General features: G+C 39.3%; 1 protein-coding gene and 1 long non-coding RNA gene across 5 annotated transcripts in view; one reads left to right on the plus strand and one right to left on the minus strand.

Moving 5' to 3' along the window:
* LOC137254583 (glutactin) overlaps nt 1-13,491 on the minus strand; it is an 82,462-nt gene that overhangs the window by 18,014 nt on the left and 50,957 nt on the right. The gene's annotated exons all lie outside the window — the stretch shown is intronic.
* LOC137254584 (uncharacterized) lies at nt 65-2,735 on the plus strand. Its single transcript, XR_010954037.1, has 3 exons — nt 65-737; nt 798-1,179; nt 1,249-2,735. It is a non-coding gene; the product is annotated as an uncharacterized lncRNA (long non-coding RNA).

Raw genomic sequence — 13,491 nt, forward strand, 5'->3', positions numbered from 1 at the left:
CGCTGGTTATTTCGAATGAACAGAAATCCCTTTTATATTAACAGTTTTGATTGTTATTCTTAGAGCGACAGCAATAATTGTTAATTTAACAAAACTATGGGTAAAGTATAATGAAACAACCTTTTTGTTTATTTGACTACTAAAACGGTCAATTACGAATCAAAGCTATGTGCGCAGTTGATTCAACATCTTGTTGCGATGGATAAAAATTGACAGATATTTCGGTTGAATTGACCCGTATTTCGGTTGATTTTACCAGTCTTTTTCTTTCAGTGTGTTTAAACGTGGGGTCCTGTTATCATTTGCACATCTCTTATACATTTCTTAGCCGTTTTCTCAATTTCTCAATTTTCACAATTTCTTAGCTCTTGCCAATTTGATGGATTGCAATGATTCATATTATGAAAATGATACACCACATGGCGAACCAGACAGCAATAAAGATGGAAGAGGTTATTGTAGAACAGAAGTTGAATCAATGGCATTTCAACCAAATACTAGTTTTGAAATAAAACACACAAGGAGGTCGGAAACACTTTATAACTCCACGTTTGGTAGCTGCATTGGATAATGCGAAAGTATCGGATGGCATGGCAGCTCATATACTAATTGCAACTGTTGAGGCATTGGGTCAGCGAGTAGAAGAATATGCCATCAAACGTTCCACAATTCATCGCCTTCGTCGGGAAAATCATTTGAGAGAGTTCAGTAAAATCTCAGCTGGTTTCTCTGATAATGTAAGTTGGACTCGTTAGTAAGTAGCGTTAAAAATATTGGTAATTTTTTTTTATTCATAGTTAAGTAAAGAGGAGCATTGATCGCACATTTCGACGGAAAGCAGAAAAGTTGATCGAATTGCAGTTTTGATCAGCTACAATGGTACAAGTAAATCTCTCGGAGCACCCAAAATAAATTCTTCAACTGGTAAAAATTTTGCAGAAGTGATCTACTCCTGTCACAAAAAGAGGTCGGAAGCACTTTATAACTCCGCGTTTGGTAGCTGCATTGGACAATGCGAAAGTATCGGATGGCATGGCAGCTCATATACTAATTGCAACTGTTGAGGCATTGGGTCAGCGAGTAGAAGAATATGTCATCAACCGTTCCACAATTAATCGCCTTCGTCGGGAAAATCGTTTGAGAGAGTTCAGTAAAATCTCACCTGTTTTCGCTGATAATGTAAGTTGGACTCGTTAGAAAGCAGCGTTAAAAATATTGGTTATTTTTTTTTTTTAATTCATATTTAAGTAAAGATGGAGCAGATCGCACATTTCGACGGAAAGCAGCAAAGGTGATCGAATTGCAGTTTTAGTCAGCTACAATGGTACAAGTAAATTGCTCGGAGCACCCAAAATAAATTCTTCAACTGGTAAAAATATTGCAGAAGTGGTATATGGTCGACTACTACAATGAAATCTTTTAGATAAAGTAGAAGGGCTATCATATGACACTACAGCTTCGAATACTGATGTTGACAATGTAGCTGCAATTTATTTAGAAAAAATTATAGGCCACAATTTAGTTCATTTACCTTATAGACACCATATATACGAAATTATACTTCGTGCCGCCTTTGAAAACAAAACTTGGCGCGACCTCTGCATCTGGGGTACTCATATTTGAAAGATTTGCCAAATGTTGGCCAAATTTTAACCAAGTGGACTTGATGATGCAATTGTATTTTCACAAATTAGTTCAAATAACCGGAAAGACTTAAAAGACTTTTGTAGTAACCAACTTAGTAAATTGCATAGTCGAGAAGATTATAAAGAAATGCTTCAATTAGCATTGATCTTTCTTGGTGCTAGAAATTTCAATTTCAAAACACCCGGCGCCGGCTTAAAGATATTTATATTTCGTTTACAATTTAACCTTACAAAAAGGGAACTCGACGGAGTACGAGATATTTGTATTTTTCTTGTAAATATTTATATAAATCATGGTTTCTGAGTACAAATGCTATATCAGCACCGCTTCACAGTTTGAATTTCATAAAAGATGCGTTAAGATATTCTGAAATAGATACAAATGTGTCTGCCGCGGTTATCAAAAAAATAATCATTCATAATTCAATAATCAGTTATGGTATATTAACGAACAAACGGTGGCACTATCATTCTTCGACCCGAATGTGTCACTGGAGGAAAAACGCAATATGGTTGAAAAACTTGATTCAGAGAACTCAGTAGTCAAGTTAAAAAATGGGCGTAGCTATTCAAACTTATCCGCGTTTACTAATTATACTTTGAGTGAATGTGTCTCAGAACGAACGAAAGAATTTTTTGGAAATATCGGTTTATCTACGAATGTCATTCTTCTTGACCCCTCACTTTGGGAATCGGCTTTCGATTTTGAAGAAGGCTGGAGTTTCTGCCGCGATCTTTTCATCGTTAACGATGCCGCTGAAAGAGGGATTAAATTTGTTCAACATTATAATCGGTTACTTACAAACGATGAGGAAGAGTTGCAATTAGTGCTGCAGTTGGTCGACGAGTATAGAAAACAATATTCTTCTTTTAAAAAATCAGTATTGTGGCAATAGGTTGATATGTATGAAACTAGGTGTAGTTTTTATAAATGTAAAAATAAGATAAGAACTGTTTAGTGCAGTTGACTCAATTCTACGTTAAAATTACATTAAATTTTGGCATTTTTTTTGTTTCGATTTTCAAAATAATGTGTTATATAAGTATAAAAACGATTAAAAGCAAATAAAATGTCACATACTGCATGCAATTGAATATAAAAGCTTCAAATATATTTCGAGTCCATTGAATTTAATCGGATCGCCACCAAACTTCGCATGTAAGTTTTTCAAACCAAAAGGAACAATAATCCGGCCGGTATTCATCAGAAAAACAGATTAAATTTTTTTCGAACAAATAAGAACACCTCTAATATGCACTGTAATCATCAATGAATTACCAATTCTCCAACGGCACTAGGACCGGGTAAAAGTCGTGGGTAGTAGACTTCCGAGCCATTTCAAGGAACCTACTTGTATTAAACTCAGCTAAGCGTTCTAAGAGCGAGGAAGTGAAGGTTTGTATATTAGCTGATGGTAATTGTGTAATTAAAGGTAGATTGATGGTGTTAGCAAGTCCTTTCCAAGTGTTTATCGAAGAAATCCCCATGTTGACAGTCTCCTCTGTTAGAATACGTGGAAGCCTGTTATGTGATAGACTAAAGCAACGAGCGATATAGAGCATATGGGGAAATCTTTTTTTGGAGAAAAAAAATTTTTTTGAAACATGGTATCACGCAAATATATTTTTGTTAGGAACATTGAGGTGTAAATTGGAGCTATAGTGCATCGCCGTTACTCGTTTTGCATAATGCCTCAAAAAGATATAGTCAAAAGATCGAGAAAAATATATATAAATTGAGGTCGCAATGTTAAATATACATTTATTTCAACACTTCTGTACCGATTATATCGAAATTTTAACAAAATATGGAGATATATGCAGCTGCTAGATATGTAAATTTTTTTTGATACACAAGACCCGGTTTTGTAGATATCGGTAAAAATATAAAACCGAAGAAATTGTGATGAGTTTGAGTGAGTAAGACGTGTTTGTGCGGTGCTCTAAAGTTTTATCTATTTTTGCCTAAAACCAACATCTGAATTTCCTCAAATTGGTGCTGCAATTGCATATTTGTATGTTTGTTTAAATCGCGTATTTTGTTTTGAGCGGTTTCATTTGATACGTGCGAAATTTTTACACAATGTCTCTCGAAAAATGCCGAAGAAATCCTCCGCGCAAACCTTCTAGTTTTTGAAGAGCCTAAATTGATAGCTAGCAAAGAGGAAGTGGATTCTCTTTTGAGCACCGGAGATGGAAAAGGAGCAGCTGATTAATATGACCATACTTTTAGTTATATTTCTTTGTTTTTTGCATTAGGAATATTTATTAATATGTTTAAGTTTTTATTTTATTCTTTAACCACTTTTCATATGTACTCTCCTGTTGACCCTTCTCTGTTATGCACTATAGTACGTTGGCAATTTGAAACGCACACTTGTGGATTTATTTATGAAGGTAAATAGCTCAGCTGTTGGCTCTAATGAATGTAACAATAAGATAGTACTGAAGATTTTGAGTGATTGTCATCCTGGATTTCAGGTTTGTCATTTTAACTCGAGAAGTTTGAATCAAACAAAACTTGATTACTTAAATCACGTTTTTTCCTCTGCGTGTATTGATGTCTTGTGTATTACTGAAACTTGGTTTCAGAATGATATGGCTGATTATAATTACCAATTTCTTGATTACTGTATTGTAAGGAATGACAGACAACAAGACATGCGCGGTGGTGGTATCGCGATCTATTATAAAAAGGCATTGCAGGGAAGAGTAATTGACAGGTCAGATCAACTTGATCCTGTGGAGTTTTTGATGTTTGAGTTCTTCAATAATTCTGAGCGTTGCCTTGTTGTATGTGTATATAATTTAGAGTTTCGATAAATATAGTGCAATTTATGAACACATACTCTTGTGTGGAGACTTAAATATTGATTTGCTTGTGGAAAACGATCGGTCCAAACATTTTGTTGATAGCATATCAGGCGTAGGATTGGAAGTTGTAAATAAACTTGCTACTCGTTTCGGACCCCATTGCAATGTCTTACATTTTGATCAGCTTTCTCTGGGAGGTATTAGCGACCATGACTTAATTTTTTTTAGTTATAATGTAGTTTTGCAATCTACGAATACTATCTCCATTGGCAACCTGTACGTTCGTGATTTCAATAGAATCAATGTCAGAGCTTTAGCTGCTGAAGCATCTTCACTTCCTTGGAATGACAGTTGGTTTGAAGCAGACATAAATAAAAAAGTTGAAAATTTTTCCAATTTGGTTAACTACCTATTTGATAAATATGTCCCACTTAAGAAAATTAGAGTGAACAAAAATAAGCAACCATGGTTCAGTCGAGATGTACTTCAGGCAATAAAAGCTATTCACTTTGGAGGAAGTCTCCTTGTGAAGAAAACTGGCAGGCTTATAAGATATTGCGAAACAGAGCTACGAAAATTACTAGGGATGCCAAAAGGGGTTATTTCCGAAGCAAACTTGATGTATGCCTACCACCAAAGATTCTCTGGAATAATCTAAAACAAATTGGTATTAAGAATGATTTAAAATCGAATGCTCGATTGAGGCTGATGTAATGAATGATTTCTTTGCTACCAAGTTACCGAATGAGAGTGAGTCAAATATTTCCAGCGACGATTCTTTGTTTGATTGGTGCAGTAAATTTAACTTTTCTAATATTACTGAATCTGAAACAATACAATCCATATTTTCAATAAAATCAAATGCAACAGGGGAAGATAAAATAAGTCTAAGATTTATTAAACTTATATTACCATATGTGACTGCGTCATTAACGCATATTTTAAATTTTGCTTTAACATCTCTAAGTTTTCCTGATGCTTGGAAGGTGGCTAATATTATACCTATTCCAAAAAAGGGTAATCCTTCCCAACCATGTGATTTTCGGCCAATAAGTATTCTTCCCTGTTTATCAAAAGTTTTGGAAAAGCTCTTATCGAACCAGATTAGGAAATATCTGACTGAAGAAAATCTGCTTTCGGAAAATCAATCAGGTTATCGCATTGGACATAGTTGCTCAACCGCTATGCTCAAGGTTTTAGAAGACATACGACCAAAATTTGACAATGGCGAGCTCACAATTCTTACGTTATTGGACTTCTCTAAGGCATTCGACACGGTCTGCCACAGAATTCTCCTGCATAAGCTAAAAAAATATTTTGGATTCAGTAGCGATGCTGTGAAGCTGCTTGAGAGCTATTTGACAAACAGGTACCAACGGGTAATATGTGGGGATGGTGGATCCAGGTTATTACCAGTAAAATCTGGGGTTCCACAGGGTTCTATTCTTGGTCCAATTTTATTTAGTTTGTACATTAATGACATAGAAAAATGCTGTCGTAAAGTATCCATTCATCTCTACGCGGATGATGCTTAGATATACCTTTCTGCCCCTCTTGGCTTAATAGAGGATTTAGTTAGCCGATTAAATGAAGATTTTGAAGCTATATTTCAATGGTCTAAAAAGAACAAGCTACACCTTAATGTATCCAAAACACAGGCGATCGCTATTTCACATTTTTCCTACAATCTGAATGGCATTTCTCCGATAGTTATAAATGGAAGTGTTGTGAAATATGAGAAGAATGTCAAAACTCTTGGATTTATCTTAAATAAGCATCTAACTTTTGTTGATCATGTGAATTCCTCAATTAGTAGGTTATATTATATGTTAAGGCAATTATGGAAAACGGCTTATTTTATTCGAGAAGATATAAAACTTAAACTTGTCAAAAGTCTATTAATACCAATAATATCTTACCATGAATTGATATACGGTTGCCTGGATAAAGCTTCCATGAACAAATATCAACTACTGATTAATAATTGTGCCAGATATATCTATCTTAAAGGGAAATGTGACCATATTTCGAACTTCTCAAAAACTATTCTTGAATGCAGTTTATCAGCATTCTTTGACCGTCGTTTACTAATATTTATACATAAGATTATCTTTTCTCGTACGCCGGAATGCCTTTTTGTAAAACTTACTTTCGCACAATTATCCCGTACTTGCATTCTAATTGTACCGCATTTTAAGTATTCAGTAACATCGATAATGTTTTTCGTTAGGGCTGTGCAGTTGTGGAATGCTATGCTTAATAAAGTAAAGTTAGAATCAAATCCTAAGCGGTTCAAATTAGCTGTACATCGCACCGTTTGTTCTTGAACACTCTTATGTGTTTTACTTTTTCTTTTTTACTTACCCCAATGGAACATATGCTGTATGGTTTGAATGTTACTTCTATTTTTGTTTCTAGCTTTTAAACTTACTTTGTACTAGTAATAAGAATAATAACAAATATGGCACTGTAAAAGACTATGTCTTATATGTGTATTTTAAATAAATAAATAAATAAATAAAGAAAAGAAAAGAAAATAACCGCCAAATATTTTTTACTGCAAAGTTTGCAACACATTTATTTTAACACCTTTCTACCGATTCTTTTGGAACTTTAAAAACATATAGATATGTGAACAGAGTATGTTTAGTTAAAAAAGTTTTAATACCCGAGATCCGGTTTTGGAGATATTGATAAAAGTATAAACCGGGAAGACCTAAAATTTTTTTTTATTTATTTAAAAACTTCTTAACCGATTGTGTTGAAATTTTATCAGGATGTACATATCTATGTTCGTATATTTAGGCAAAATTTTGTTGATACCCGAAACCCGGTTTTAGAGATATAGGCAAAAATATGAAACCGGGTAACCGTCACATATTTAATTTTTTTCTCTACACCACAGTAGTATATCATCAATTGCCTCATCTTGGAATATTCACGCAAGGAAAGTTATTGATGTTTGTACATGGGGCAAATGGGGGTTAAGATACTTGGCTTGGATGTCATACGTGGTTCGAGGCTCTGGATCAGGGACTGGTATCAGTCTTAAACCGGCCATAGTGACGAATTGTCACACGTGATTGGTTATCTCGTCCTGCATGAGGTGCCCCTGCCTCTACTGATAATGGCGGATCTAGAGAGGACAACTCGATAAAACCCGCACCCCTGAGTCGTTGTGCCGAGCTCAGGGGAGGGAGGACCCTGTTAAAGGTCAAGATCGGTACTCAAAGATGACGAACTGGATTGTTAGGGACTTTGATTTTGACTATGTTTAGGAATTGATGACTTTGGGCTGGTAGGTGCGGTATTCTGCCACCTTAGTAGGTCGGGGTGAAATCATATCTAAATGGCTGGTAGGCTAATGCTGCACCTGCCCACGTCCCGTTAAAACCGTGGCGGGCCTCAAGGTACGTTCCGGCTCCGTCGCCGTTAAGTTGGTGGTGTAGGTGCGGTTGAAGATTTTCCCGCTTTGCATCCGGTCTGGCTCTGAACGCATTACCCATAAGGTAATGTATCAACCCTCGCGTGGCCTCCCTGCGCAGCATAGATAACCACGGGACCGTTGAAGCGCGACTACACAATCGGCTCCGGATAGCGGCCTTGAGGGGGGACTTCTTAGAATGGACACGAAAACTAACAAAAAGGAGGGTAGGTGTGACGGCGAGGTGCGAGAGATGCGACAGGTGCGGAGAGCGCTCCGAAGCAGGTCGCTTGCAGCCGGGAAAGCTCCCGGCGGGTCAAAAGGGCTGATCAGACGGATCAGCGCAGCGGTTTGGTTTCAAACCCCGTAGGTACGGGTAGTTCGGGTAGTGGAGGGGTGTCGAAACCGACACCCAATGCAGGCCCATATGGGGCTGTGACAGGGAAAGGTAGAGGTCCGGCGAATGCGACGGACCAGCCCAGTACTAACCACTACCACACTAAACTACCAGCGAAATCGCTAAACGAGCGGGCTCCATCACCCTCGGGGTCCTGGATAGGAGTAGGGAGGATGGTGCCATCTCCCGAGAGGAGTGGCCGTGGGTCGCCAGCGCCATATCAGCGGCCTATATGACCGCTGTTATTGAGAGCCGAAGTCCGCGGCCATGCTTCGAATACTCGGGGTGGTATCATGGATTTAGACTGATTACTTGTGCTGACGAGCGGTCGGCCAGTATCTTTAAGAAAATAATTTCTTTGGTTGGGGAGGTCTGGAGGGGGCCAGACTCGAGGCCGTGGAACGGTGGGATCTCCCCCTTCGACCGAGGGCTCGAGTCTGGTTGCCTGCCGGGCCCTCTAAGCCGGAGAAAATACTAGAATTAATGCGTTACTGCAACCCGAACCTTCCGACGCATTACTGGAGGGTCCTCAGAGTAGAGGACGCTGTTGGGCCACGTCGGCAAGTGCTGATTCTGCTAAACGCAGAGTCCACCGGTCCTCTCTCTGACACGAGAGGGGTTATCTCCTATGGCCTCGAGCGTGTGGTTCTCAAAATCAACCACGCCGATTCCAGGGGAGATGGTTCCTCTCCCCCAGAGACTGTTCGGGATGTGGAGGCGTCCGCAGAGGAGCCAGTACCCATGGTTGTGGATGCTGACCCCGCTAATTTGGACAGCGAAAGCACTGTTGACGTCCCGTCAATAGCGGGATCTGTCATTAGTGCTAGTCGTCTGGCTGATAGGGCAGAGGAGGGCTCCTAGCCTCCGAGGGCGAATCATCGATGGCGGGATCCGTCATCAGTGTAAATTGTCTGTTTGGGGGGAGGAGGATCTCCTAGTCTCCGAGGGCGAAGCCGCCAAGGATGGGGTGCAGAAGAAGAAGAGTGGTGTTGATGGAAATCCGTCAAATCCATCTTCAGCATTCTAAGGCGGCTTCCGCAAACTTGTTGCTCTGTCTTGAGAAAGGCGGAGTGGATATAGTCCTTGTCCAGGAGCCGTGGCTGAGTAGTAACGGCGGAAAAATTGCTGGATTAAGGACGGGAAAATTCAACACCTTGGTGCATGGGGAGGCAGGTAGGCCTAGATCCTGTGTGCTTATTAAAAAGGAATTTAAAGCTTTTATTCTCTCTAATTTCAGCAATGCTGACGTAACCACGGTCTGCCTCGAGCGAGGCAGTAACGAATTGTGGGTGGTCTCAGCGTATTTGCCCCATGGGGACGTAACGGGACCACCACCTGTGATACTGGACGAAATCACCGCTGAAGCAAGGCGGAGAGGTGCTGGCGTAATCATAGGTGCCGATGCTAATGCACACCATAGCATATGGGGGGGGGGGGGGGGGGGGGGTCGGATACGAACACCAGAGGTGAGTCATTATTTACTTTTATTGTAGATGATGGACTTTGTATATGTAATAGGGGGAATGACCCGACATTTATTACCGCGGTAAGGGAGGAGGTCCTGGACCTCACCCTGGTTAGCAGAGAACTGGAAGATCGGATATCTGACTGGAGGGTTCTCAACGAGCACACCTTCTCTGATCACCGATATGTTCAGTTCTCGGTGAACGAAGATCGTCCCGGTAAAATGTCTTTTAGGAACCCTAAAAGTACCAACTGGGACTTGTATTGTAGGAAGTTGGGAGAGCTATTGCCTGAGGCGCCTATCGTTGGTTCGGCCCTGTCCGAATCTGACATAGACGGTCTGGTGGAGGCTTAGAAAAATACTCTCTAGGAATCCCGCCCCTCGGGGGTATCTGAGAGATGATGGTGGGGACTGGTCGATGAGTAGCGAGGAGTCCCTGAGACTTTTACTGGACAATCATTTTCCCGATGTCCCAGTTGCACAGGGATCTTGCTTGCGTGGTCGGCGGTTGCTGGTCATGCAGAAATGCCTGCCATTCCACTACGGGAAAGTCAAATATCCTGGGCTATAAATTCGTTCAAGCCCTATAAGTCACCCGGCCCGGATGGCAATTTTCCTGCGCAACTTCAAAAGTCTTTAGGGATTTCCTGCCGCTGGTTGGCCATCATCTACACTAACTGCCTCAGGCTTAACTATATCCCTAATTCGTGGCACACGGTTAGGGTCATCTTCATTCCGAAGGCCGACAGGAGCTCTCATGTGTCGCCTAAGGATTCCAGGCCAATCAGTCTCTCGTCGTTTCTTCTTAAGACGTTTGAGCGGCTGATTGACCTGTACCTACGGGAAAGGATACCTGGGGGGTTACTGTCGGCTTCACAGCTTGCGTACTGCAATGGCAGATTGACGGAAACGCCTCTCCATTCGATTGTAAAGCAAACAGAGGGGTCTCGAGAACATAAAGAGTATGCTCTGGGTGCCTTTCTAGACATCGAGGGGGCTTTTAACAATGTCTTACCGGGCGCAATCGAAAGAGATCTGGTGGGTTTAGGAGTCGAAGCGGCTCTGGTTGAATTTATTAGCAAACTTCTATGCGGCAGAATTGTCGCAGCGGAGTGGGGAGGGGCCATAATTAGGAGGAAGGTGTGCAGGGGCACGCCACAGGGGGGTGTCCTATCTCCTCTGCTCTGGGTTGTGGTAGTCAACGAGCTTCTTGTGGAGCTGGAAGCCAATGGTTGTCGGATGGTTGCCTATGCAGATGACCTCGCTATCATAGTGTGATAAAATAGATCCATCCAATTTGAATATAGGTAGGGTACAAAATAGAAACAATGGTACAATAATTATTAGTGCGAAGTCAGCTAGTGATAAGGATAAAATTAAGGACACTCTAACAGAAAGGCTAGATAAAAGTAAGTACAACATAGCTGAACCGAAAATATATTTTCCTAAAATCATGGTGACTAACATTAGTACTGAGCATCCTGAAGAGGAAATAGTTGGTAAGATCACCAACCAAAATGAGTTTTTGCGAGATGCTAAAATGAAATGTGTAAGAGTTATCAAATCAAGGAAGGAAAACAGAGCCTCATATATCAATGCAGTCATTGAGATTGAGCACAAATACTATGAAGACGTGTTGAAATGCAAGAAAATCAATATTGGTTGGGACCGCTGTCCAGTTTACGATGCTCAAACTGTAAAAAGATGTTATAAATGCTTAGGGTTTAACCATATAGCGGCTACTTGTACACTTAAACAGAGGTGTAGTAAATGCAGCGGGGAACATAAAGTCGAAGAATGCACAGAGAGTGCACCCCTAAATAAATGTGGTAATTGTATAGATAGTAACAATCGGTTAGGTTTAAATATTAATACAGAACACAACATCATGAGTCATGAATGCCCAGTTTATTTAAGGAAACTTAAGCTGGAAAGACAACGCGTGGGCTTTTAGCCACCAAAACTAACTGATCGGGGGATAAAAGCTTTTAACTTACAGTGCATTTACCTAAATATTTGTAGTTTTCTAGCCAACAAACCTGAACTCGAAAGAGTTATAGAAGAGTTAGATCCGGACATCGTTCTATGTTCAGAAGCATGTATAACACCGGATGTTAGTGATGAGGAAATAAACATTCCTTATTATACAATGGTTCGTTGCGATTCTCATAGTAGACACACAGGAGGTGTAGTCTTACTATTAAAAATAGGCATCGAGTACAAAGTCAGGTATAATAGATCTATTGATTTAAATGTTTGGTGTGCTATAATTAAATTAAAAAAGTTCGACATTAAATGGCAAATAGGTGTGTTGTACCATTCTCCAAGCTCTAGTGATATCGAATTTTTAAATCACTTGGAAGCTATACTTTCTGAGGAACTGGAGAGTGGTACAAACTCCTTGTTAATTGGGGATTTTAACATTAACATGAATGTTAATACCGCAACGAGTTCTAAGCTCAATGAGATATTTTCACGTAGCGCGATGAGGCAAATGGTGAATTTCAATACAAGGATTGCTGAGAGGTCCCAAACGAGAATAGATCTATTATATGCAAATGCTGATGTACTGTCCTGTACTAATCTTGAAAATCACAGAATTTCTGATCACGAAACCATTTCATTTGCTTTCAAAGTGTGTAATTCAAATCCTCTGCAGAGAATGATACCCACAATGTGTTGGAAGAATTATTCTGCTGATAACCTCATTTACTTATTAAGAAACTATGATTTCAGCGTATTAAAAAATATGCATCTCAATGACTCGGTTGAATATATAAATACCTGCTTATCACACTGCATGGGTTTATTAACAACAGAACAAGACAGGATAGTGAGGTTGAGAAATAAGTGGCACGATCATGAACTGACCAAAATTAACAAATTAAAAATCCAATTGCACTCACAAGCCAGAAGACCTGGTGAATTTTCGGAATACAATACGGTTGCGAAGTATTATAAGAAACTAATCAAAATTAAAAAAATTAAGTATATGGAGAAAAATATTACATTAAATTTTTCTGATAGGAAATTAATGTGGAAACACCTCAAGCAAGCAGTAAACTTAACTGAGGTGCGTGACAATATCCTGACAGTGATTGTAAATGGTATAAGATATGAAACACCCGAGGATATAGCTCAAGCATTGAATTCCTTCTTTGTTGATAGTATTGGTGACATAAATCGAGAAATCGAAACTTTGGATAGTGGCGACAGTGTGCAATACACGGTTAGCACATGTCTGAAATTACAAGAAGTTACGGTTGATGATGTCATATTGGTAGCTAAAAGGTTAAAAAATAAAATCGGAGGAACAAATTTACTATCAGAAGGAGTAATTAAGGATTCGGTGTCATACATGGGACATTTCTATGCGGATATCATAAATAAATCATTAGTAGAGGGAATAGTGCCTGACGCATGGAAAATATCAACAATAGTGCCAATAAAGAAGGTAAAAAATTCATTAAAGGCAGAAGATCTGAGACCGATCAACACGTTGCCGAATATCGAAAAAATTCTAGAAACAGTAGTAAAAGATCAGCTCATAAGTTACTTGGAAATAAATAAAATACTAATTAAAGAACAATCCGGTTTCAGAGAAGGCCACTCTTGTGAAACGGCTTTAAATTATGTAATATCGAGTTGGAAAGAAGAACTAAATCAAAAGAAAAGTATACTTGCGGTTTTTATGGACTTGAAGAGAGCATTTGAAACTATAGACAGAAATATAATGATTAAAAAT

The sequence above is a fragment of the Eurosta solidaginis genome, chromosome 5, assembly GCF_040869045.1.
Source record: "Eurosta solidaginis isolate ZX-2024a chromosome 5, ASM4086904v1, whole genome shotgun sequence".
In the NCBI taxonomy this organism is placed as follows: Eukaryota; Metazoa; Arthropoda; class Insecta; order Diptera; family Tephritidae; genus Eurosta; species Eurosta solidaginis.